The 27,278-nt window shown below is 26.6% G+C and overlaps 1 long non-coding RNA gene across 1 annotated transcript; it reads left to right on the forward strand.

The window, feature by feature from the left end:
- Positions 1-14,200: 14,200 nt before the first annotated feature.
- On the forward strand, positions 14,201-24,458 carry LOC136078942 (uncharacterized). The gene is made up of 3 exons (XR_010637800.1): positions 14,201-14,375; positions 14,821-14,868; positions 23,966-24,458. It is a non-coding gene; the product is annotated as an uncharacterized LOC136078942 (long non-coding RNA).
- The last annotated feature ends 2,820 nt before the right edge of the window (positions 24,459-27,278 follow it).

Genomic DNA, 27,278 nt, shown 5'->3' on the forward strand with positions numbered 1-27,278 from the left:
CAGAAAATTTGCCAGAAATTTACTCCAACATTGAACAAATCTAGTCATTGAAAAATGCAAATAGAGTCAAATTTTAGAATACACTAGCTTACATAGTGTATTTTACAGTTAGATCGCTCAATATTTTTTAAAGACATATATTTTAAAGAAAGATCTTGGCAGTAAGATAATATTTGTTGACATCCTAATAGTAAGATAAAATTTAGTTATAGAAAACTACATCATTTAAAAACTTAATTTAATTTTAACTTTTGACCTACATGTATTTAACTTTATTAGTTAATAAAACAATTTAATAGAGAATCATTAGTTAAAGAATATAATTTTATGAAGCATATCAATTTAACTTTTAATTTTATTTTGAACCAACAAACCTCTGATTGAAATTATTGCCATAGCTTAGAATGTAAAAGTATTGCCTTAGTAGTAGCGTGTAAAAAATTGTGTTGCTTTGTCATTGTAAATGTATAATAATACATGTTAATTATTGTAAATGTATAATAATACATTTATAATAATTAATCTGAGTGTTACACACAGGTTAATAATTAAATGCAATAATGTAACAGGTAAATGTAATAGGTAAGTGTATTATAATACACTTACCTATTACATTTACCTATTACAAACCTGTGTGTAACACACAGGGTAACTATTGTAAATGTATTATAATACATTTACAATAACAAAACATATTATTATACAATCAATGTGTTAATAAAAAACACTGTATTTTAATAAAATACAGTTATAAATATATAAAATTTTTTATTATTTAATTATTTATAAAATTAATAAAATAAAAATTAGTTAATAAAAATAAAATTTTTATTTACACATTGAATGTATAACAAAAAATAATATAATTTTATGTTTTACTCTCTGTACATGTTTTACTTAACACTCTCGGTATATGTTTTACTTAAGAATAACATAAAAACAAATTAACAAAGTTAGTAAACTATATTACTATAAACAAATTAAAAACAATAGCGGTAAATAAAGTTCAGGTAAATAAAACCTAAAAGGTTGATGCATGTTTCCATACCGCAAAGTCAGGTGTTGTCTTTAGGTCCGCAAATTTCGAAAATATTTTCAACATAATTATTTTAAGCCTGAATAATTATTTGTTTTGATACAGTTACAGTATTTGCTTTTGTATAATTACGGTACAGAAACATTCACTACGTAACGAAATAACATTGTGAAAAACGTAATTTTCATATTTTTTCATAAGTTTGCCTTTAAATTTTTGAATTAATGAACTTTAATGTAAATATTTATTTGGATTTATGACGAAAAGTATCCAATTTGCTGTATTTGTACATTTCAATATAGAAAGAAAAAAAAAATGAAAACGGTTATCAGTAATTTAAATTTTTAAAATTTAGTTTATTATTTATTTTTCATAAATTATCCATACATATTGTTCTATTATTTGTTATTACTGTTAGCATTATCCCTTAAATTTCTTAAATAAATTTATTTGGGCAAGTAGAAATAATAGTAATCAAAACACTGATAATAAATTTCTAAAAAAGCAAAAAAAATCTCTTTTTTTAATGCATTCAATAAAATGTTTTCTAATTTTGTCTTTGTCTAGAGTTAAAGCTCCAATATCAAATTTGTGAAGTATGTTTAATGCATTAGCAATTGCAAAAATGCCACAATCCACACCATTAGTTTGTTGTTGACATTTGCGTACATGGATGGTTAAGATTTTCCCTTTAGTTTTATATGTATTCCATATTTGCTGCTTAACATGATCCTTCACTTGGCCATGGAAAAGACTGTCATAGTAAAAAATTGTGTCCGCTGGACAATTCACATTAGAAATGGTAATCCTATGATATTGTCCAATATATAATACTTGAACAAAATCATTCTTTTCCTCACGAAACATATATTTTTCACCTAAAATTGTATCTTTAAACCCAGACTTCATATGAAACTGATTCAAAAGAATTTTTGGGCAGCATTAATACTTACATCTGTCAGCATATCATTGTTCTCAATAGCGTCAATTTCAGTTTGTGGTAACACAGGCAGGTTGTTGTCAAACATAATCCATTCAATACTTTCTTCTGTATTATTTTGCTGAAGAATTATATTTTCACTTGCATCTGTGTTCAGACTTAACTAGGACTTTATGATTTTTATTTGATTTAATTTTTAAACTGCTTGATGCCCTCAACTTTTCTGCACCAACTCCATGCCTCCCCAAATATAATGCAACCTTCTTTCTTAAAGGAATGCTTAATGCTTGTAGCTGACGCTTATTTTTTAGAACAGGCTGCAAATGAATACCTTGTTCATTTGGAATGCATTCTTGAAATTATTTTTTAACTTTTTTTTAAATACCAATTCCATTATCTAATTTCTCTTCATTTTCAAAAAGATATGATTCATTAATTAACTGCTTAGCTAGTTCTCGAAACAAGGATGCCTAAGTGTTTAACCAAGTTATTTGTTTGGGAAGTGATTCCAATGTTTTTATGCTACAATCTACTTCTCTGTCTTCTGCTTTGTTGTTTGTAATAAACAGTTCATTTCGAGGCAATAAAGGTTTTCTTCCAAAAGAAATTTCTTTATCCAAGTTCATAAACAGTGAGTAAATGTACAATTGAGTTAAATTGTACCAAGACCATGAAGGAAATTTATTAAAAACTGCAAAGAAATGCTTGAAAAGTTTATTTTGGATCTTGGAAAGTGCAATTTGGCATAGTGACTGAATCGCCAAAGCTAATATGTTGGAACTCAGCAGAGTTTGCAAAAGATGAACATGTAAACTTTCCAGTCTCTTTAACAAAAACTCCAGACAGATCAATACTTGAAGCTGGACACATCTTTTGCAAGCAATGTTTAACAAAGTGTCTTGGTCTATGATGCAAAAATGTGGGTAGGTATGAACTATACTGGCAGAAATTTCCACTATGTCTTGTATTGATGACACAATACCTAAAAAGTTATGTTTTAATATGTTGTGAGTTGATGTTTTAAAAGTTATGTTTTAATATGTGTGATGTTTTAAAAGTTATGTTTTAATATGTGTGTCAAAAAATAGTGTAGCACCAGTGTACTTTGCACAATAAGTGAAAAATATTTGACATTTGTTATGTTAAAGTTAAGTTTTAATATGTTGTGAGTTGATGTTTTAAAAGTTATGTTTTAATATGCATGATGTTTTAAAAGTTATGTTTTAATATGTGTGTCAAAAAATAGTGTAGCACCAGTGTACTTTGCACAATAAGTGAAAAATATTTGACATTTGTTCACTTTTTAAAATTTGTTAATGGTAGTTTGCCTGAAACAAAACTTAAAATTAAAAAAAATAAAAAAAATCTTTTTTTATGTCAGATATTCCCTTTAAAATCTCCCTTTTATTTATTTTGTGCTCACTAGAGTAGACTCTTTATCAAAATGTATATTAAGTTATATTTAAGTTATGTTATATTATTTCAAATTTTTTAACTTTATAAGGAAATAATGAACACTAAAGTAAATAAAGAACACTTTTACATGTTTTGATAAAGAACCTTTGCATAATAATATTCTAAATATTCTCTTCTATTAAGAAAAAAAAAAAAAAATACTAAGTACCTATTATATAAATCTGGAAAGTAGTGTTCAATAAGAATAGTAAGCATGGTTGATAAACAAGAGTTACTATGCTTTTTCAGGTATGAATGTTTGAAGGTTTCATTTTGCCGTTCAACTCCATTGTTAGTATTAATACTGACCATTGATCTGTCTTTACAATACAAGTATCCCCACCTCTATTAATAAAATGGTACAGAATTAAGTATGAATTTAGTATAGAATTAAAAAAAAAATTTTAAATAAAATAAAACCTCAATGTGGTAACCATTGCTTTTCAAGCCAATTAAACATATTTTTATGGTTTAGATTTAAATAATGTTCACATTTTTTTAAGTTTTCAAGGGCTTTTGCTGAATCAACATTTGATTGAGCTCTGGCAACTTTCCTTAACTTAGCTAGCATTTCTACTTTAATGTCACTGTCAATATTATTTACTTTATTAAACCAACGTTCCTACACTTGTTCCCGATGAAAGTCACATATGAGAAATTGGCACTCTATAAATTTAATATATAAGTTGAAACTTGATTTACTTAAACATAAAACCACTTAAATATAAAATGATTCAGTGAGGGGACTTAATAAAATTAAATAAGCAGCTAATTAAAATCTTGAAATACCTCAATGTAAAGATTAAATAGCATTAATCTCTTCAGCACAATAATCAACCATAAAACATAAAGGACTCCAATTAGGATTCCATTCTTTTATTTTGGCAAGAGCACTTTGAATATTTTTTGTTGACTCTCCTTCACAAATAAAGGGTATATGATAGTCATTGTATCAAGCTATATGATAGTCATTGTATGTACTTTATGCTCTCAATAAAAGATGCTTACGAGGACATTTAAAAAAAAAAAAATGATGCTTACGGGGACAAAAAAAAATAACTGATACTCAAAGGTTTAATTGGTACACAGGTGCTCTTGATAATGCTAATGTCCCCGTAAGCATTCTTTCTTTGTAAAATCTGTTCCTGTAAGTGATAATATAGGTATTGTAGTTAAAAAAGGTATTGTAAAAATAGTTTCAGAGAAGGTTTATTAAAAGTAAATATCATTTAGTAATGAGCTGAAATAAATTAAATGATTTATTTCCAAATTAAATATAAATTTAAAAAAATAATAATTAAACATCACGTTTAATTTATGTTGGATACCTGAATGTCAGTTGTGGGAGGTCTTTTTATCTTAAATTTTTTTTAATGGATTACTTCTAAGACATTATAAATATTTAAAAAGCAGTGATTAAAATGATTGAAAATTAGTTATGATAATTTTTACTGTCCTATGCAATCAGATTAGAACAAGAAATGCAAAAGCAAAATGACACGTTATCTTGAAAATGAAGGATTGTCTTTTTATTTAAAAAAACAGTGAGTATCTGTTCAATCAGTGAGCCCTGTTTTAAATACATATTTTATCGGAAACTATAAAATGTTATCAAAATAAAAGAACAGTTATTTATATAGTGTATTTGAATTTTTTTTTAAAGTATTTACCTTAATGTGCACTACAAAAATATTTTATAAAAGCCTATTATTTAAATATAGTGTTCAAAATAAATATATTATTTTATTATTTAAACATGCACATGGAACACAAGGAAAAAAAAATATACACATTCATTTCTGTATATCTTGGTGAAAATTGAAGTTAAGTAAAGAGAACTCACAGTAAAATATTAAATACATACAATTTTTACTTATCCTTTAGGTCAATGATAAAATCTTCTGTGAGGATTTTCAACTTTCCATTGTTCTACCTTTTTTAAAAGACATTCTTGGTCAATGTTTGAATACCTTTTCTTTCTTACTGCTTCCAACATGTAACACCGAATAGTTTTTTTCGATGGGAAGAATCTTTTATTTGATTTAGATGATCATTTACTATTTTTAAACATTTCTCTTGTAACAATGATTTCTAATCTTTTACGCATTTCATCAACACTAGTTATAAATTCAGATGATGTAAATATTTCTTCTTTTAATCTTGCATCAAATGGCTGGGATATACCAGCAGCCTTAAAAAAAAAAAAAAAGAATTATCAGAAAATTTAAATAAAAAATGTAAAAATCTGAAGGTGGTTTAAAGGTTGATTGGTTTCAATTAAAAAAAATTAATTAAATAAAGGAAAAAGCCACTTGTTAAGTGCCTACAATTTTTAAAAAAGAACTTTTAAAAGAAAAATGTTTAAGCTATAAAGTAAAAAATAAAGAAATTAAAACATTAACAATTTTTACAACTTGTGATTAAAATTGGTTAATGTTAAAATCAGATTATGTTATACAAAATTATTTACATCTCTAGTAAAGTGACCAGTGTGAGAACTCATTGATGGAAGAAAAATTAATAAAATATTTATTAATATTAATTTATTATTTTTTAAATTATTATTGTTATAAACATGTAGTGTATTTATATTCTATCTATAATTGAATTATTAAAGTTTTCAAGTTTATTATATACTTATATAATATATAACTATAAATAAATAAGTATATGATATACCTTATATAAATATTTAAATATAAATAAATATAGCACATTCAAAATACCTTTCTATTATTGCAACTCATTTTATATTCTTCTTTAAAAGATATTTTTCTATCACTTCCATGCATACAATCAAGAACTTTACTTCCTACAATCATGAATGGAACACCATTAAAAGATACTGAGTCATCCTCCCAATTTTTAGTCAATTATGTATAAAGTAACTTAATATCACAAAAAAAACTATGGTAACCATATCTTGGTAACTGACAAACTTTTTCTTACCTATATTACCAAAATTTTTGTCAGCAGAATAACATGTAAACTTTGACACAGTTTCTGTCTCATAGTTTTGAATCAAAACGAGTATTTTCTCGTATGATTCTGCACATATCCACTTTTCCGCTCAAAATATCATATCCATAATGACTTTAATAGTTCAAAATAGTAAAAATGAAAAAGTTTCAAATTTGGAAAAGTTACAAATGCACAAAATACATAAAATTATATAATATATATCATAAATTATATAAAACCATAAAATTATCTAATTACCCTTAATAAGACTTGAATCTTCTAACAAACTTAAACTCTTATCGTCTCCCGATATCTTATCATATGAAAAAGAAATTTTTTTCCATTTTGCAGTTATTATTTTCTACTTAATCCTTTAAGTTAATGTAATACTTTAGGCTACATAGAACAAACAAGAGAGCCTGGCTAAAATTATTTATAAATTTAATTATATCAAATAAAATAATTATTCATATAAAAAATAATTATGCGGAATAGACTTACGAGTTTTGCGGACTGTAAGACACCACCTGACTTTGCGGTATGGAAACATGCACCAACCAACCTAAAATCTAAGACTTTTACAGGAATGGCTCCCAAATTTAATTGGTCAAAATATTTGCTCCGATCTAAAGAATATATTAATAATATTTCATATACATGTTCCATATATAACATATACAAGTCACGATATCCGGTAAACGAGAAAAAAAGTTTTTCGGACTTTGTGAAACAAAATTTTATCATCCAATCAAAATAGGGAGCCGTTTCCTGTATTTAACGGCTCCTTTAAGTTTTTGGTAGTTTTGAGTTTAATTTTTTTTTTTATTGCAAAAAGCAAAGAAGATGTTTGCCTTATATGTGTCATTGCAAATAACGTAAAGAAATTTAAAACTTCCAGCGGTTTATTCATTTATTTTTTTTGCATCAAGTTAATGTTTTAAAGCTAAAAAGATGATTTTCTTTTTCTTTCTATTTCTCAAACTTAAAAGCAAATCTTTCTAAAAATTTTTTATCTTAACCCAAATAAGTACTAACATTTAAAACCATATTTTTTTATGTTTTATTTACATAAGTTTATCTAATTATATGGCTTTTATGTAAAACTAACCTTTTTTTCATGACCCAAACATGTCTAAAACATTTTAATAGTTTAAAAATAAATTAGTTACATTTTTTACATATGAAAGTATACAGGAAAAAGTGTTACACCAACACTTGTTTTAAAAAGTATCTATATACCATCTATAATCTATGTTTATCTTACTAAAAAAATTTATCTACAGTGGGAGGCCAATTTATTAGTTAAGTGTAACTATAATATAAACCATTATTAGCTCTTTGTTATGCTAAATTTTTATACAATTATTAGTGTTACTAGCTTAAATGAATATTTTTCTTTAAAATAAAACACATCTAAACACTATTACTATTTTCATGCATTTATTTAAGAAAACTTATAATACAAAATGTTTTTTTAGTGTCTGTTTGGGTCACCTTTTGTATCAATTACTGCTTTTATCCTGCTTGGCATACTTTGGATAAAATTCTTTACATTTGATTGCTAGGCATTATTTAGTGCCTCTATGATATTTTTCATGTTGGTTATCGTTTTGCACCCAATTATCTGCTTTAAAAGTTCCCAGGAGTTCTCTGTTGGGTTTAAGCTAGGAGAATTGCCAGGCTGTGGTAAAACAGGAACATTTTTTGACTTATATATCTTTATTTTTTATTTATTTATTTGACTTATATATCTTTATTTTATCCTTTTTGACTTATATATTAAATATCCTGTCACTGATTTAACTTTATGGCATTGGGCAGAATCATGCCTAAAGGTGCATTTGGATGGACCAAGAAACTAATTATGTAACTGCGGAACTAATTTGGGAGCTAATACTTTTTTATGTTTTTCCTGGTTCATCATCCTTTCAACTATACAAAGAAGGCCACTGCCCTTACCACTTATGAATGACCACACCATTACTTTAAGATGGTGTTTTAATGTCTCTATAACACAGTCTGGGTTATATTTTTCTTCTTTCTTTTTATCTAACAAAAGAAAACTTATCAACTAATATTTCAAGTTGGGACTCATCTGAGAAACACCTGAAAACAAATAATAATAATAATGTAAATACTCATATTAATGTTTCATTCAGTGATGCTGTTGCAATAAACAATTAAATAAGTATTTACTTACAATTTCCCAATATTCAGCAATATTTTTAAAGATTCTATTAACTTTTTTAAATCTTCGATTATCGTATCTTGCTCACACTTGTAAGTGTTGAAATTAACCTCCTAACTGCAAAATAGCGATTTGAATTACTGGATAGGAGGGCTACCACCCTAACTACCGGAGGATTACCTCCTGTCAGTGAATTTAGATTGTTATTATTATTAGTTTTGCTTATTAATACAATAAAACAGAATTTGTTAATGCGTTTTTTTCCGACTTATTGCGTTTGTTTCCGTATGTATGTATATAATGAATGTTTATCTTACTAAAAAAAATGACCACAAGCTGACCAAAAAAAATACAAAATGGAAATTAGGATTAAATTTTGAAAAATTTAAAACTATGCACTTTGGTTCAAACAATTAAGAATATTCTTATTTTATGACTAATAACAATTCCAGTGGGCACAGGACCTAAATAAGACGTCTTTTGAACGTTCAAAAGACGTTCAAAAGACGTTTAAAAGACGTCTTTTTTACGTCCTGTGCCCACTGGGGTACATTAATGGAAATTGAAGTCAAAACTAGAAAAAGACATTGGTATTTATATATCAAGTGGTTTGAAATGGGCCAAACAAGTTAAATATGCAGCCAATAAAGCAAATATTATGCTCTCACTATTAAATAATACATTCAAGTACAAGGAATGTTTATCTTACTAAAAAAAATGACCACATTAGCTACCTATAAATCCAATAACTTATTATGCATCACAAGATGTTTACTGCTCGTTGCAGTTTCACTAAAATGCATTGCATTTACAAAAAGTATTAAGTTTTTGTGTGGACTGCCAAGCATTGACTATCTTTCTGACGATCACATATACTCTAGATGAATTTATCAACAAATAATAGAGCTCACAACAACAAAAATATCCTCATGCACATTCACCTCACATCCTGAAATAACATTTTAATTTTCTTTTTAAATCTTATATTGTTTTTCCTCTGTTTTTGTTCCTAATATTATAATCTTCTTATAAAATAATTACTGTTAATCACTTTAAATCAAACTTAAGTTAAAATAAGAATCGAGAATGCAATTTTCCAATTTTAGTTTTATGGTCTAAATAAGGTAGTCCTGCTTAAAGCAATTGATATTTCTAAAAAATACTAAAAATTGCTGGTGCCTAATGATGAAGATGATAAAGTTATGTTTGTGGATTTCTGTTCATATAAAGTTGAATGCTCAGAATGAAATTTATTAAATATAAAGAAGTTTTCATATCTTTATCAGGAAAAGTGAAGTTTGTGTCCAGCTATTACAGTTAAACATTTGAATAGTTTCGTAGTAGCAGCTGCTGAGAGTCAATCCATTTTTAATTTTGATAAATAAACTGAACAATTTAGAGTTAAAGCTTAGACATAGTTTGTAAATTTGTTCTGACTCCTACCAAAAAGGATTTTTTTAACTGTAAAAATAAATTAAAAACTTTGTGAGTTGATAAACTCAGCATGGTTTATGGTTGGTTTATTAAAAATTTTTAAGGGAAGTTTGTGGATTGTTATTCATTTTATTTAATTAAAAAATAAAAGAATTATATTTATAATCTTTTTTTTTTTTTTGATTTTAACGGTGAGTCAAAGTCACCCTTATAGTCTTTGGCCACCTGAAAGGAAAATATAATTATCGATTAATTGTTTTATATTTTACATATAAACAGTTCATGGATATAAGGTGAAATGTTTTTAATGCAAAAATAGATTAAAAAAAACAGCTTGAAACTAACTTTATTTAAGATATAAATCATTAAGAAACCTTATTATTATTTAAAACTCAAAAAGCTATGCATCAATCATCAAATTATTAGTGCAAGAGTTGTTCAATAGATTATCTGTAATTATTTGATGTTCATAAGTGGATACCGTGGTTTTTTTTACAACTGTTATTTTTTTCTTTGTCTTATTGGTATTTAAAGCTGCTTCCATATTAACTAAATCGATTGATTATACACTTTTTCTTGGAAGAACGGAGCTTAATGTCACTTTTTATTATGGGTATATGATCATCACCTCTAGCTTCAACTATATTTTGTATGAAAGAATCACTGACATTAACCTATTTCAACAATCCCATCTTCATTTGTAAATGTTCTTTTAGGAAGTCTATCTAGCACCTGTTTTTGATCAAGTGGGTATAATCCAGTTTTTCTGAAGCCTACCTTCATACTTTTACAACCAAATTCTTCAATTTTTTTCATGAGACGTTTAGGCAATGCTGGAAACTGGTCTTTTGGAATGGAAAAAGCTTTTTGTCCTTTGCCACTTTCTTTTCAAATTGTTAATATTTTATTCTATAAGTCTTATAAATTTTTTTTTGTTTTTTTGTTTTGCAGAGAGCATGCCCAAGCAGCAGAGAATGAACAAGAAAGTTGCGCTGGAGATATCCTAAAAAAGTACCGGATAGAAAAGGCGTTGGTGACCGTGAAAAACTAAACCACGACAACAGATTTTATGATGTTTTTTAGATCTGTAATTTGAAATATATTTTAATCTTATGTATTCTTTTAATTTTGTGTTTTATTTGTTTTAATAAGGTACACTGGTTGCAGTTTCTGCTATGTTTTCTGAATGTTAAATTTTTGTCCTCAAAACCCAACAAGTTTTGTAATTGCATAACAAAAGTGTTTTGAACGATCAATAGACGTCTTTAAGCGTCTAATCTAGAATCAGTTTAGAATGCGTCTGAGATGTTCTGTCTTAACGTTCATTGTACGTTTTGTACGTCCCCATGTACGATCAATGTACGTCCCCATGTCTTACGATCAATGTACGTCCCCAAGCGTCTAATCTAGAATCAGTTTAGAATGCGTCTGAGATGTTCTGTCTTAACGTTCATTGTACGTTTTGTACGTCCCCATGTACGATCAATAGACGTCCCCATGAACGATCAATGTACGTCCCCATGTCTAACGATCAATGTACGTCCCCAAGCGTCTAATCTAGAATCAGTTTAGAACGCGTCTGAGACGTTCTGTCTTAACGTTCATTGTACGTTTTGTACGTCCCCATGTACAATCAATAGACGTCCCCATGATCGATCAATGTACGTCCCCATGAACGATTGATAGACGTCTTTAAGCGTCTAATCTAGAATCAGTTTAGAACGCGTCTGAGACGTTCTGTCTTAACGTTCATTGTACGTTTTGTACGTCCCCGTGTATGCTGGAATATTATTACTCAGCATAGTTACATTATTTAAAATCCATATGCAAAGTTTAGCTTTAAAAGAATTCACAGAAAAAGCATTAACAACATCAATCAGGTAGTCAATTCCAGTAAAAAGATTCTCAGTTTATTAAAAAAGAGGCGAAAAACTGGTTATTTTGCGAATATACTTCATTTGATGACCTCTTGCTGATTGATAACTTCTTGGCAAAATTTCATTAATTAAATTAACTTTTTTAATTCCATTGAATAACTTATACATTTAAATCGAGTCACCCCGAATCCGTATAACAACTAAAGTAGTGAGACCCATTGTATCTAATCTTTTCTCATAACATAGTTTTTTAGTTGTGATATTCTTGTTGCACGATGCTGTACCTTTTCAAAGAGATTAATTTCATTTTTAAGACATGTAGACCACACAGATACTGCAAAATCAATTAGCAATCTTACTAAAGTTGCGTACATAATTTTTGTAATTCACTATTTAAACTTAAAAATGTATTATATAAATCGGAAGTTTTATTGTTTTTTTCGGTTAATTCAAGTTATAATTTAAAAATTTTTTCATCACTTCATCAATATGCTTCGCATGCTTTATTTTAAAAGCATTTAATTCCTCCTGAGCAGTTTGAGAGTTCACCATTAATAGAAATCGATAATATTAATTGCAATACAAAATGAATATATTCTTACAGAATTTTTACAAGTTTTTTTGTTAATATTTTAGTTAATATATTTTTTATTAGATGTAATTACACCTGAAAAAATCCTATATGTCTGGTTAAAATCCTATACATCAGGTTTAAATAATACATTATTAGTTAATTTTTTTTCCAGATGTAATTACATCTGAAAAAATCCTACATGTTACTTAACTTAAAATAATGCATTATCAGTTAATATTTCTTTCCAAATGAAATTACATCTGAAAAAATAGGTAACATCTACCCTAACATCTAACCCTAACATCAGTGTAAATTAATTCATTATTAGTCGCACAGATGCTGTTACACTTTAATAATTTAAAAGTTGTAACTACACTCATAGAATCCACAGATGTAGTTGCACAGATGTTATTACACTTTAATAATTTAAAAGATGTAACTACACTCATAGAATCCACAGATGTAGTTGCACAGATGTTATTACACTTTAATAATTTAAAAGATGTAACTATATCCAGGTTTGTCCCTAACGGGGGGTATAGGGGGTGTCTCCCCCCTTCCCCTAATGGAAGCCTAACCGTAAACTCTAACCCTAACCCTGTAATATATGCATTTTCGTTGGCACATTTAGCATTTGAGTTGGCGAGTTTTGAAGTTTAGTTGGCAAATGACAAATATGAAAGACCTTTTTTTTATTTGTATCTCTTGTTGGCTAAAAGCACACACGACACACACACACACCCTCCTTTTACAAACCTCTTCGGAACGGCTCTAACTAGATCTGTAATATTCATTTAATTTTTGCACGAATGTTATTAAAAAAAAATGAAATTTTAGAATTTGTTGGACAGATGTTATTATAGCTCATTATACTTACAGATATTGTTGGGCAGGTGTTATTAGACAGAGTTGTTAGTTCTTGGCCTTGTCTTAAGGCCAAAAATTAAAACCTTCGTCTTGGCCTTAGAACTTTTTACCTTGACCTTGGTCTCGGCCTAGAAATTATTGGCTTTGACCATGATTGTTTTGGTCTTGGCCTTTATAAAAAAATACGTAAAATCAAAGAATTAAAAGTTTTTATTCTTTACTTTATGCAATTAACTACGTAATTAATCAATCTTTATTTTACGTTATTACTTTATCAACTTAAGGCAAAAATTTAAGTCTTTGGTCTTAAAAATGTGTGCATAGGCGTTTGCTTTGAAACTCATATTCTTAGCCTTGTAACCTGTGGCTTTGGGCTTGTAACTTTTGGCCGAGGTAAAAACGTTTAACCTTGGCCTCGTAAAATGCGGCCTTGGCCTTGCTACTTTTGGCCTTGTTAACAACTCTGTTATTAAACATGGCAAAAACTAATGTTGTTACCCTGACTCCATATTAGTACTTATTTCTATTTTGTAAACATTCTAGAGTAACAACTTTATTCAGAATTTATTTAATTTAGTTTGGTTTGTAACTTAAATATTTAAGATATTCGAGTAATGTATTTGCATTATAATATAAAGATTCAAAAATATTCTGTGGTGACATTTATAATCAGTTTTGATTTTTATGCTTTATGCAAAATTTTTATAATATGATTTGTAAAGTAGAATTCTATTTTGTAATTCTAGTTGATTTATTTATAGTTAAAATGAAAGTAATTTGATATTTAACATAAAGAAAATTTCTAATGTTTTTATTTGCGCCATACTCTAACTTGTTCAAATTGAAAATTCCACACAAAGTAGAAGCAAATACCACAAATATCTTTATAACTTTTGAAACTGTTAAGTTGAGAGGGAAAGGTTTAAAATGTTTTTATATTGCAATATAACTATATTTACGTTACGTTGCAGTAAAGTGTTTGCGGGTATTATAGACTTATGCGTTAAAGATTAACAATCATTAGTCAACAAACAAAGATCTGTGTGCGGTTTAAAAATTAATTTTAATTTTTTTTTCTAACTTGTCGAAAAAACTTAAGTTAACCTTATAAATTAAATTTAATTTTGTTCGACAAGCAAACTCAATTGTTTGAATCAACTGCTATTATTATTTTTAAACTTTTAAATTTCATCAAAATCTAAAGCATAAAAATACGTTACGTAATAATTGTATTTTTTAAGTAATAAATATACTTTAGGTAATAATTGTTTACTTTAAATAATAATTGAATACTTTAGGTAATAATTGTATAAATTTCAAGCCTTGTGAAACCACACGTATTGAAATTACACTTCATTACTTCACAATTAGGCAATTTAAACATTGTAAAAACCACGCTTTTATCAACTTAAACTTCCGTTAATAAACTACTTTACGCCTTATTAGAAAAGTTTTATTTTTCAGAAAAAATAATTTTTTTTCTTTTAGAGGATACAAGCTTACCATAAATGTCTGCCGGATTTTCTGCCATGAAAGGTAATTTCAATATTTGCCTTTTTTAAAATTACTTTACATTTGCTATATACCAAAATAAAAAGATTGTTTTTATTAAAAAGACAGTAAACAAGGCGTTGGTTTTTAGTGCACTAATTGTTTGCTGTTAATATTACAGTGTGGATAGACGAAAATATATTTTTTATCAACTCAGTTCCTTTAAGAATTTAAAAAATTTGTAAAGCCTAATTTAATAAAATATAAGTTTTTATATTGCTTAGCTTGATTATATAAGTATTTATATTATTTTCACAGTTTGTGTATTTATATATTAGCTTAGTTTGGTTTCTATTATTGATAAAAGTTGTATTTTTGTATGTCAGTGGCTTATCGTCCCTATCATTGCCTAAAGCATTTTTTCATGTTTTGAGAAAACTAAAAAACTATAAAAGAAATAATTTTCTGTTTTTTCTCTACATACCTAAAACAAATAAAAACAGCAGTTTTCTTTTTCGAAAAAATTAAATCTTAGTTAAATAAAGTTGCAAATAGAACTTTGGCACATTAGCAGTTAGCTTGTTTTACGCAATATCGCAGCAAATTTTAGTTTATTTTGTTCGTTATGATTTAAATAGTCTACTAAAATGATAAAGTCAATTTTGGCAAAAAGGTCAGTTAGAACCTTATACGCCAGTTAAACTATATATATATATATATATATATATATATATATATATATATATATATATATATATATATATATATATATATATATATATATATATATATATATATATATATATATATATATATATATATATATATATATATATATATATATATATATATATATATATATATATTTATATATATAACGCGCTATAAAAGGACAGTTGTGTTAAGGCATCTATTAGTCGTTAAACCTTAACGTTTCTGGCTCAATTTTAATGGCTTTTTTGCTTGCGCATTATAAATAAAACATCACCTAGCTTTACGTATCTATTTAAATAATTTAAAAAATAAATTTTGTGTCAAACTAAAACTTTTTTTGTGAGATATAGAAAGTTGCAGTCTTGAGAGTGTTTATTGGAAAAATCGCAAATTTGAGTACAAATGCCATATGGTGACAGTTTGTACTTTTGATAGTTTTTAAGTGTTTCTATAAATATATATTATTGTTTTTATGAATAAAAATAATAATTTAGAAGTTAGTCGACTATATTTAATTATTTCCCAACTTTTAGCACGCAATCTGTGTATAAAATACGCGACTAAAAAATACAGATTTTTTTTTCATTAAAACTTTTTTTTTTTCTTATGGCAAAACACAAAACTTTGTCATTTACTATATTATGAAAGGTTTACATCTTATTAAATTAAAAACATTCATTTAGCTAACATCTGTTGACGTTTTCCTTCACAATTGTTGACTTTTCACAATAATGTTTAACGTTAAGGTGACGCAAAATCAACAGTTTTAACACGGTTGCTGCCGAGATATTTTAAATTAGCACACTTGGTAGCACACTTGCCTTAGAACGGTAGCACAATTGCCTCAGAAACAAAGGATCCGTGGTTCAAACCCCACCTTTAGACAAGTTTTGCGACATCGGTTAGGAAGGAGGCGTGAACTTCCAATTAAATGCTCATCCGCGGTCCTCTGTGATAAGACCGTAAAGACTTCTTGGGGCACCTTGGGTTTCATTCTTATTGCCAAGGCTAGGTATCAAAATTTCAATAAATGTAATATTTTTAATCGAAAATAGTTCTATAGTACTTTTTATTCTGAATATAACTGACAAAAAATAAGCACTACGAGTATATTCGTAGTTGCCAACGAACATGTTAAATTCAGTACATGACTTGCGAATGTTTACATTCTCGTTTTCAAAAAAGAATGCGCGCGCATACTTGTAGGCAGAAAAACAAAATATTCCAAAATTGTCCAGCAAAAACAAGATATTTGTATGTTTTGTTAAGAAACATATTTACTTATTTTAATAAACTATTTCAACAAGCTCTTGTTTCATTAGTTACTCAAAAAGATGTGAAAACTAATGTAGTTTTAAAATTTATAAAGTCTTTTTTGAAAAATCAAATTAAAAAGAAGAAGACCGGATTAGTGGTAATATTTATTAAATATTAAAGCATGACATTGAAGTTGCTCCAATTTCCAGTTCGATCTAAAAAGTATATTAAAGATTAATATTATCATCTATGATATGAGCATAGTATCTATACTGAGAAAATAAATTATGATACCAAACCACTTAATATTAAGTCTACTATTTCTAAATATTTCAATACAATATCTATAAAGCAGAATTTTAAACTTTTTACTTTTAATTAATACATTAAAGCATAAATAAAATATTCAACTAGAAATATAAGCTTGACTTGAACAAACATATTTCATACATCTAACATCAGATGAACAAAAGAATTGTTTTTAAGACTTAACTTAAATGGTAAAGTCGCTCTTTAAAAAAGTTACTTCGCTCTTATTTTACTCACATTTGACATTGGAGGACTATAGTTATTTTGAGGTTATAAAGCACAAAATAATAAAAAAAATTTACTTCACGATAGCAAACTTGACTTAGTTATAAACATATCAAAACCATGAAATGTCTAATTGGTATCTACGATTTGGTAAATAAAATTAAATAAAAGCCTTCTATACCAGCTTGAGTTTTAATTTATTAATATTAATTCACTACACTGGAACTCAATATTAAAAATACTATTTGGGCAACATTAAAAATTATAGCATTAAATCAATCAACATTAAAAATCAAATCATATTTTAACTTTTTAAAGACCACAATTATCTGGACGCAAAATCTAGACGGCTTTTTAATGTTCTTATACATAATGTTCATGAATAGAAGAATTTACTGTACAAAATGTTTCCCGTTAAATATATAACTGTGAGAATCACTCAATTTCTTAGACAATACCGTGTGGAATATGAATGTCTTTGATCATTTTAATATAAATGTAGTTGACTAATGTGTATAATCGGGGTGGCCAGCAAACTTTCATGCTCATTTTCCCTGACTTTTCCCTAAAAGTTTAACATGCAAAGCAAAACAAAATATTTCACATAGTACTCTAGTTAACTTTTAAATAATGATGTTATCATGAGACTTTAAAAATACTTTTTTTGCCATCTTATTTCGATTTTCAATTCAAATAATAACTTATAGTTTGCAACAAAATCAATCAAAATTACCTGAGTTTTGCATAACTTATTTAATTTCCTGACTTTACAGGATGTCCAAGTTGTTGGCCATCCTCATTATTTTTAGTAATAAAAGTAAATTTATAAAAAAAAAGAGTTATATTATTTTCAGATTAACATCTAAGTACATTTTAAAGGAGGGTATAAGCTTTAATTGTTCTAGTTTCTGTTTTAAGAATCTTATCATCACCTTTTCGTATTGTACTGAACTAATTTTGTTCCTACACAATCGTAAAGTTTTTAAAATTACCTAATTCTTATACAAAGCTATAAATCGAAAACAAGGTTTTTTTTATTTGCTGCACGGAGAAACGAGTTGAGCGCGATACTGCCAGGGATCGAACCTGGAACTTCTCGCTTGTGAAGCGAACGCTCTACCACTACCCTATTTGGAAAAAGTTTGAATTGAATTTAAAAAAGCTTATAAAAATTTTTGTCGTTGTTTTACATGATCATTTGAATTAAAGGTCTGCGTATCGTTTAATTTCCATATCGTTATTATTCCAATATGATTTCGTAAAATAAATATCGCAATTTGGTATATATCGAGATTTAAACTTACTAAATTACCGGTTAAAATTTTTATAACAATATTACGCCGTAATCATTCCGATGACACTTTTTTTTTCCGGGATCATATCGGTATGATAACGGTATGGAAATGAAAAGATACGCAGACCCTTAATCTGAATATAAAATCTGCCGAAGAACCTAAAATATATACATAAAAGTTTTTAATATCAATCAAAGTTTTTAAAAATAACAAAAAAACATTTATTTTTATATATTTATATATATGTATATATATAAATATATAAAAATAAAAGTTTTTTATTTTATATGTTTATATATATACATATATATAAATATATAAAGTAAAAAACTTTTTATATTTTATTTTTTATAAAAACATTAGATGAGAATTTGATAAACGATTATATGTTATATGAGGAGCCCATCTGCAAATCTGCAAAGCCACAAAAATAAAAAATCTGACTTAATTCTATTTCCATGTTTTACATACTTAAATCTATCATCTATTTAAAAAAAAAAAAAAAAAAAAAAAATTTAAAATGGTTCAGTTGCTATCTAAAAAACCGTACACAAGCCTTATTTTACAACAAAACATACACTCTACTTGATATCGTCACATGTGGTGTTCCCCAGGGGTCTGTTCTAGGACCTCTGCTTTTCCAAATCTTTATAAATGACATATTTTTATCTTCCAGTATATTGAACTTCATTCTTTTCGCAGATGACACTCAAGCTTTCTATACCCACTCTAACATTACTACACTTTTTAATACAGTAAATCAGGAACTTGAAGAGTTGAGCGATTGGTTTAAAGCAAACAAACTTTCTGTCAACATTGAGAAAAGTAGTTATATCTTTTTCACAAAACCATACAATTCTGACAAACTACCATTAAAACTTCCAGATATTCCTATTAGACAAAGTTAGACTAAATCGAGCGTTCTCAGTTAAATTTCTCGGGGTATTCTTAGATGAACATATTAGCTGGAAAGACCACATTAATATATTAAAAAACAAAATATCTAAAAACATTGGAATTATGCATAAAACAGATATATTTTAAATAATGCATGCCTTAAAAATTTTTATTTTGCATATATACATAGCTATATTAACTACTGCAATATTGCCTGGGCTAGTACCTACCAATCAAAACTAGATTTAATATATAAAAAACAGAAACAAGCATGCTGTATATTAACAAACGCAAATAGAAATGCCAATTCTAAACATTTAATGAAGGAACTGAGAGTTCTTAATATCTACGAACAAAATATCTATTGCATTCTTCAGTTCATGTTTAAACTCAAAAATGATCTGGTCCCTGAAGTCTTCCATAACTTTTTTCGCCTTGTTAATCACAAATATCAAACAAAATACTCTATCAAGAACTACTATATTCCGAAAACCTCTTTAAGACAATCTAAATTCTCACTATCCAGCAGAGGACCCCAATTGTGGAACTCATTTCTAACAAACAAAATAAAAACGATAAACTCATTCCAACATTTTAAATGCGTTGTAAAGCAACAGCTACTAGACCTCAACATTAATGAAACAATCTCTTATTTTTTAAATTTTTTCTAATTTTTAAAATTTTTCCTTTTCAATTTAAATCTTCACTTTTTCTTGAAATTCTATTATATTACTTGCTTGGTTATTTAATGATGTTTATTGTAAAAGTAATAAAAAAAAAAAATAAAAAAAAATAATTATATGTATTATAAATATTTTATTACATTTGTATTTGGTTTATATTTTGTTATATTTTGTCAACGACAAAAACGGGGCGAGATGATAAGACTATTGTCTTCTACTTGCTCCAGTCATATATTTCACGGTAAAATGTTGTACAAACTTATATTAATAATGACGAATATATATAAACTCAATATAAACTCAATATCTAATTAAATATTGAACCAGTTAGAAAATTTTAGGTCCTAAAATTGGACAAAGAAAAATTTCTGTTGATGAGCAATTAAACATAGGGAAAAGGCGCTTATGATGGCATAGCGTCAATGATGGCATACCGTTCATATTTTCATAAATATTGGTTATGGCAAAAAAGTGATTAGACCAACATGTCTATACTGACTTTACATTAATTTTAGTAAAAATACGTTCCTTATGCACAAATTTTGCTTTTATAATCAGCAAAAATCGATTTTGGGATGTGCTGTTGAATTTTTTATCCCTTTTAATATTTAAGAATGTGATTTTATTATCAATTGTGCAGAAAAGAAATTTTCATGCATTTTATCTCCAAGTTTTGTGCATTTAGTAGAAAACTTATTTTAATTTTATCTTTTGAACAAGGCAGACATAATTTGTTTAAATGAAAATAATAACTTTTTCCTATGATGGCATACTGACGAGTTAGGTGTTTTCCAATATTGACGAGTTAAGAAAACTTATTTTCTTTCATAAAAACAACATATTTGTTAGTGAAGTAAAAAGGAATTTTTACTTTACTAACAAATGCTGTTGGAAGAAAAATGCGCGAAATTCTACACTGTTGCTGTGTTGCACAAAAGGGTTAATTAGGATGATTACGCGTAATTTCTGGCATTTCTGAGGGAAGACTCTAAGGTCAAATGAAATTGTCAAGTTACCCTTGATGCTAACCAGCCCCATCCTCCCTTATGCCATTATAGGAGCAGTAGTTGCCTATGATGGCATACTTGTGCTTTTTTTTAAATAAAAATAACTAATATAAAAATAAAACTGGTGAAAACTCTTGGGGTAATTATTGTTCTACATGTAACAAACAATGAATCCGTATCAAAACTTTTGTTCATGGTCTACAGGATACTGAATAATAAAGCTTCAAAGTAGGCTCTTCATATAATATATGTATGAAGTGTTCATTTGACATGTTTGCGTTAAAAATACAAAAATATGTCTTCGATAGAAAAAACGACTTCTTTAATTTTTTTTTTGAATAAAGAGTTATTTCATTCAAAGAAAAATACAAAGTTTTATCAAAACTATTTTGTTCCAAAGAAAAGTTTCTCGAAATGAAATGCTTGACTTTCCAAAATTAGTTAGAAAAAAATTTAGTAGCATTTAATAGCATTTAATTATATATTTTATGGTTTATATATTATGAAAAGAAATATAAAAATGTTAAAAACATTCAGCTAATAAATATTAGGAATTTTTATTTCAAGTAAGAGAGGCTTGGCACAAAAGGTTTATCGGATATTTCGAGCTAAGATTTTTATCAACATAGTCACCTAAAAATTCAGTTTATTTTTCTTTTTATTTGCATTTTATTTATAAAACGATTTAGTAGGTTTATCAGTCGACCTATGACTTGAACATGATATTAAAATAAAAATTTCGTGATAATAATATAAAATAACTATTTTATGATTTTCTATTCTGACGGCTGGCACCCTATTGAAGCTTGGCGCCTGGTACTAAGCCCCCCTTGGCCCCTGCCTATATATGTCTCTGCATTGAATCAAGAGACTATTTGAAGCTTCTTGATTATTTTGCAGAAAGAAAAAGAACCAAAATGAAATGAACGATAAAAATATCAAAGTGAGACAAAAAAAATTTAAGTCGAAAAAAATATGTGTTAGCGACAGCTCTCGAAAAATGTCATGTTTCAGTAATACCTGACTGATAATTATTATTATTTGCATGTTTTTAATTTTATTTTGTTCGTACATAAGAAATTTTTTAAATATTGCTTAGTTTTCGTTTAAAATTTTTTAAACATTTTTAAACATTTCTTTTAAATGGATGGTATACTTTTTTAGAATAATATTCGGCGTGCAATTTTCAGGGCTAACTCAAAAGAATTTTAGTGAGACTAATCTAGCTCTTTTAAGTCTTCAATAATCTTAATTGGCTTTTATAATTCCTTAAAAGTAAAAAGTTTATACGCAGGCTGGATCACTGGGACCCATAATTAAACTCGGGCCCCACGATAAGTTAAGTTTAAACACCGACTTCAAATTTTAAGTTAGATACTTAATCTCTAAGAAATAATTTACGAAGAAACATACGAATTTTTTAGAAACTTTTTGAATAGATCTGGTAATCTTAATATATAGGCAAAATCCATGAAGTTATAATTGAATGCTTGAAATCATAATTTTTTCATCAACTTTGATGAATTTGTGCAAATCGTTAAAAAAAAACTTTATAAATAAATAAGGCATGTTTAACTTTTTCCCATATTATTATTATTTTCTAGATAAAATAATTGCCTAAAATTTGACAACTTACCCCAGATTACTTCTATTGTTTGACAATACTCGTGTAAAGCTAAAGCGAAAATAAACAAAAATTGTATTATGCAAAAAAAAAAGTTAAAATCATTAGATAAATGGTTCTTTGTTAAACATAACTTTATTAAAACTATTTACTCATACGTTTTTGGTGGTTATACGTGTTTTTTTATTATTAATTTTTGTTTTAGATGCACCAAAATGACCTAACATTCTTGTCACATAGCAAAGTGGAAAAGCTTTTAACTAGGAAGTTTATTCCTCCTTCCTTATCGATGGCGAAAAGTATTTCCTAAAACTTTATTTAAACCTTGAATCTCTTGCTTCTATAGCTCTAACCACTTGCTTCTAAAGCAAAGCACTCTAACCACTGCACCACGGCTTCTCTCTGCGCATCTGCTTTGTCGAAATTTTTTTTAATTTTTTATAAAACAATGGTGACTTGGAAACTTAATATCTGTATATTGACTAACATTTTGCACCTGATATTTTTAGGATATACTCAGTAAGCTACAGAAACAAATCTACAAAGTTTGTGAAGATAGAGAGAGAGAGAGAGAGAGAGAGAGAGAGAGAGAGAGAGAGAGAGAGAGAGAGAGAGAGAATATAACCAAAGATATTATGTGACCAAAAATTATTAAATTATAGGCATTTTTTTAGACATTTATTCCGGCTTTTTGAAAAATGATTTAACAAATTTATACTTCTAATATATATATTTTTTGATTTAATTTTTTATCTAAAAAGTAATCTTTTTTTGTGTTATCTTTTAAAGTTTTTGTTGAAGAAGTGCATTTAGTAGAGGATCACTATAAATTAATGAAAAAACTGATTTTAGTAGTGATACTCTATTAAAAGCACTTTTTCAATAATGGCTTTAAAAAATAACACAAAAAAATACTACTTTTCAGATAAAAATACTATAAAAAATATCTTTGATTATTATGTGTTTAAACTTATATATATAAGTACAAACACAAAATAATCAAAGATAGTTTGTTAATAACATACATTCTAACAATAAGTGTTATTTTATAATATTATATAGGGAATATATAAAGTGAAAGTTTTAATTTTTTTTGCGCCTAAAATAGCTCTAACTTTTTTTATTTTTCAGATGAGATTGAAATCGATCTAAATAAAGACTTAATTAATGAAATTAATAAAAAACTTGAAATCGATGAAGAATACCTCGAGTATGTTGGCATTAAAAATTTTATAAGGGAGAAAATAGAAATGAACCTTAGGTCAATTGGAGATTCCGCTAAATCAAGTCTAGAGGTAGTGGAGATTTTAAAAGTTGTTGGATTTTCAGCCATTGAAGCCAAAAAACTTGAAAAAATGATTGATGAACAAATAAAACATTGTTCGTTAAAAAATTGGGTCAGCCTGTATTTAGATGGGAAATTTAAAGACAAAGATTTATTTTCTTGTTCAAATTTTCCCTTTGAAGGCCCAGAAAATGTAAGATTTACAATCAACTTTAGCTCCACACGCTATTTGGATGGTTTTAACCATCACAATAAAGAAATTGCAATATGGAACTTAGGATCGAGTTTGTCAGAAAGAGAAATTTCAAATAAAATTATAGAAATTCAAAAAACTTTGTCGTTAGGTATAACATTTTGTGTTTTTTAATGTATTGTTTTCCATATTTAGTCAGTGCTGTGGCTAGCATGTCGGAGGCCTTACCCCCAAATAAAATCGTAAAAATTTTTTCTCAGTATTATTAAGTGAACAAAAAAATAAAATAAGCTCCTTAAAATTGCGGAAGGGGCCTAATTTTTTGATAAAAAATCCCCTAAAATCTCTTTCCATCCCCTCCTCTCCTTGACTACCGCAAGCTACGGTTCTGTTTTTGCTGATCTTTTTTGATTTTATCATCAACTTTGTAAATTTATCTTAACTTACTTTTTATGCAATTATTTGAGATTCAACTTTCGTCATCAACAAATTACATAGTATATATATATATATATATATATATATATATATATATATATATATATATATATATATATATATATATATATATATATATATATATATATATATATATATATATATATATATATATATATACTTACGGGACGCAAAAAAACATAAAACCTGTTGTTTATTAGTTGAATATTTCAAGCCAAATATTTAACCTACATAAACTTGCTTCTTAAATTAAATTAAGCAGTTATTATTTTGCGTAAAATTATCCAAAAGATTGGTATAGCTATTTATTAAAATATCTTAAATCAAATTAGTTATCGCTACTTACGATGACAATTCTACGCAATCAAATTGTAGTTTAACTACCATTTATATAAAAGGTATGACGCATAACTTTAATTTGAAATTTAAAACAAAAAAAAATATTGTATTGTGTTGAAATTAAAAAAAAATATATTGTATTGTGTTGAAATTTACATCAAAAAAAAAAAAATTTGTATAATTCAAAACACAAATGACATTATTACTTAAAGTTTAAAATTTTTTAACATATGGCAACCCAATGATAACTTGGTTTATTTTCATTTTAATTTATTCATTTTATTAAAATAACTCACTCAAGCGCGGAATTTCCCTTATACGCTTATTAAATCCTATTGAAATTATGATAAAACAGCAGTTATTTTATCCGTTTTTGTCCGTCAGCTCGGAATATATCAGTGTTGAATCGAAAGTTTATTAAAACTATATATAAATATGTAATTATCTAATTTATGTTAACTTAAAGTTACGTTACAATATGACGTTATTTTGGAACAATCATTTTTATTAAAATAATGTTAAATTTACATAAATTAGATAATTACCGATAAAAGGCGGGACTTGGATTTTTTACAGTTACAACTTTTTTACTGTTTTTGTTTCTTTTTTTAAGGTATAAAAGTTGAATAATTAAATCCAAAACATTATTTCTGAAAAATATTTATTAATAATAAATATCTTTATATATTCATAATAGTATTATGATAGGTAAAAGTATAGGAATAAAGGAAAGCCACACATATATTTAAATATAATTTAAAATACATATTTAAATTTTATACTTATCATATCATAACTTACAATAAAAATTTACAATGTTAAATAAAAAATTATTTTGTATATATGTATATGTATATATAAATATATATATATATATATATATATATATATATATATATATATATATATATATATATATATATATATATATATATATATATATATATATATATATATATATATGTATATATATATATATATATATATATATATATATATATCAGGCCCGTAGCAACAGGGTGGGCAGCAGGGGCATTTGTCCTTCCCCCCCCCCCCCCACTCCAATAGTTTTTAAAATAAATAATTTTGAAGATATTGACTAAAAAGTTGATCCAAACAAAAAAACCCGTCTTTAAAACTACTTCGGGGTAGCACTGCCCCCCCTCTCCCAATATAATTTTTGTTTCTACGGCCCTATATATACATATAAAATAAAATTTATATATATATATATATATATATGTATATATATATATATATATATATATATATATATATATATATATATATACATATATATGTATATATATATATATATATATATATATATATATATATATATATATATATATATATATATATATATATATATATATATATATAGATAGATAGATATATATAGATATATATATATATATATATATATATATATATATATATATATATATATATATATATATATATATATATATATATATATACATATACATGTATAAACATATGTATATATATATATATATATATATATATATATATATATATATATATATATATATATATATATATATATATATATATATATATATATAGATAGATAGATAGATATATATATATATATATATAGATATATATATATATATATATATATATATATATATATATATATATAGATAGATATATATATATATAGATAGATAGATATATATATATATATATATATATACATATATCAGGCCCGTAGGAACTGTGTAGGCAGCAGGGGCATTTGCCCACTCAATTATTTTTAAAATAAGCAATTTTGAAAGCCTGTGCAACTTGGTGTTGTAACTAAAGTTGGTTGTTGACAATGATACCAAGGTCACGCTCGGAGGTGGTCTTACTAAGGTATTGTTGTGGTAAACATTACGTGCGAGCCAGGCAAATCAAAAATAAATGCAGTGTTGAGGTGGTTATTAACTCTCTTGTCAAAAACATGGTTTTACACATCCTCGTTAAAACTCATCCTCCATGTGTGGTCCCATTCAACTAGGCGATCAATGTCCTTTTTGAGAAGTTGATAGTCATTGGTGTCCTTGATCACAGCTATTAGTTTTTTATCACCGGCAAAGAGTTTACAGCAGTGATGAGTTAGGCTTGGCATACTGTTGATGAAAATAACGAAGAGAAAG

This window comes from Hydra vulgaris, chromosome 04 (assembly GCF_038396675.1).
Source record: "Hydra vulgaris chromosome 04, alternate assembly HydraT2T_AEP".
NCBI lineage: Eukaryota > Metazoa > Cnidaria > Hydrozoa > Anthoathecata > Hydridae > Hydra > Hydra vulgaris.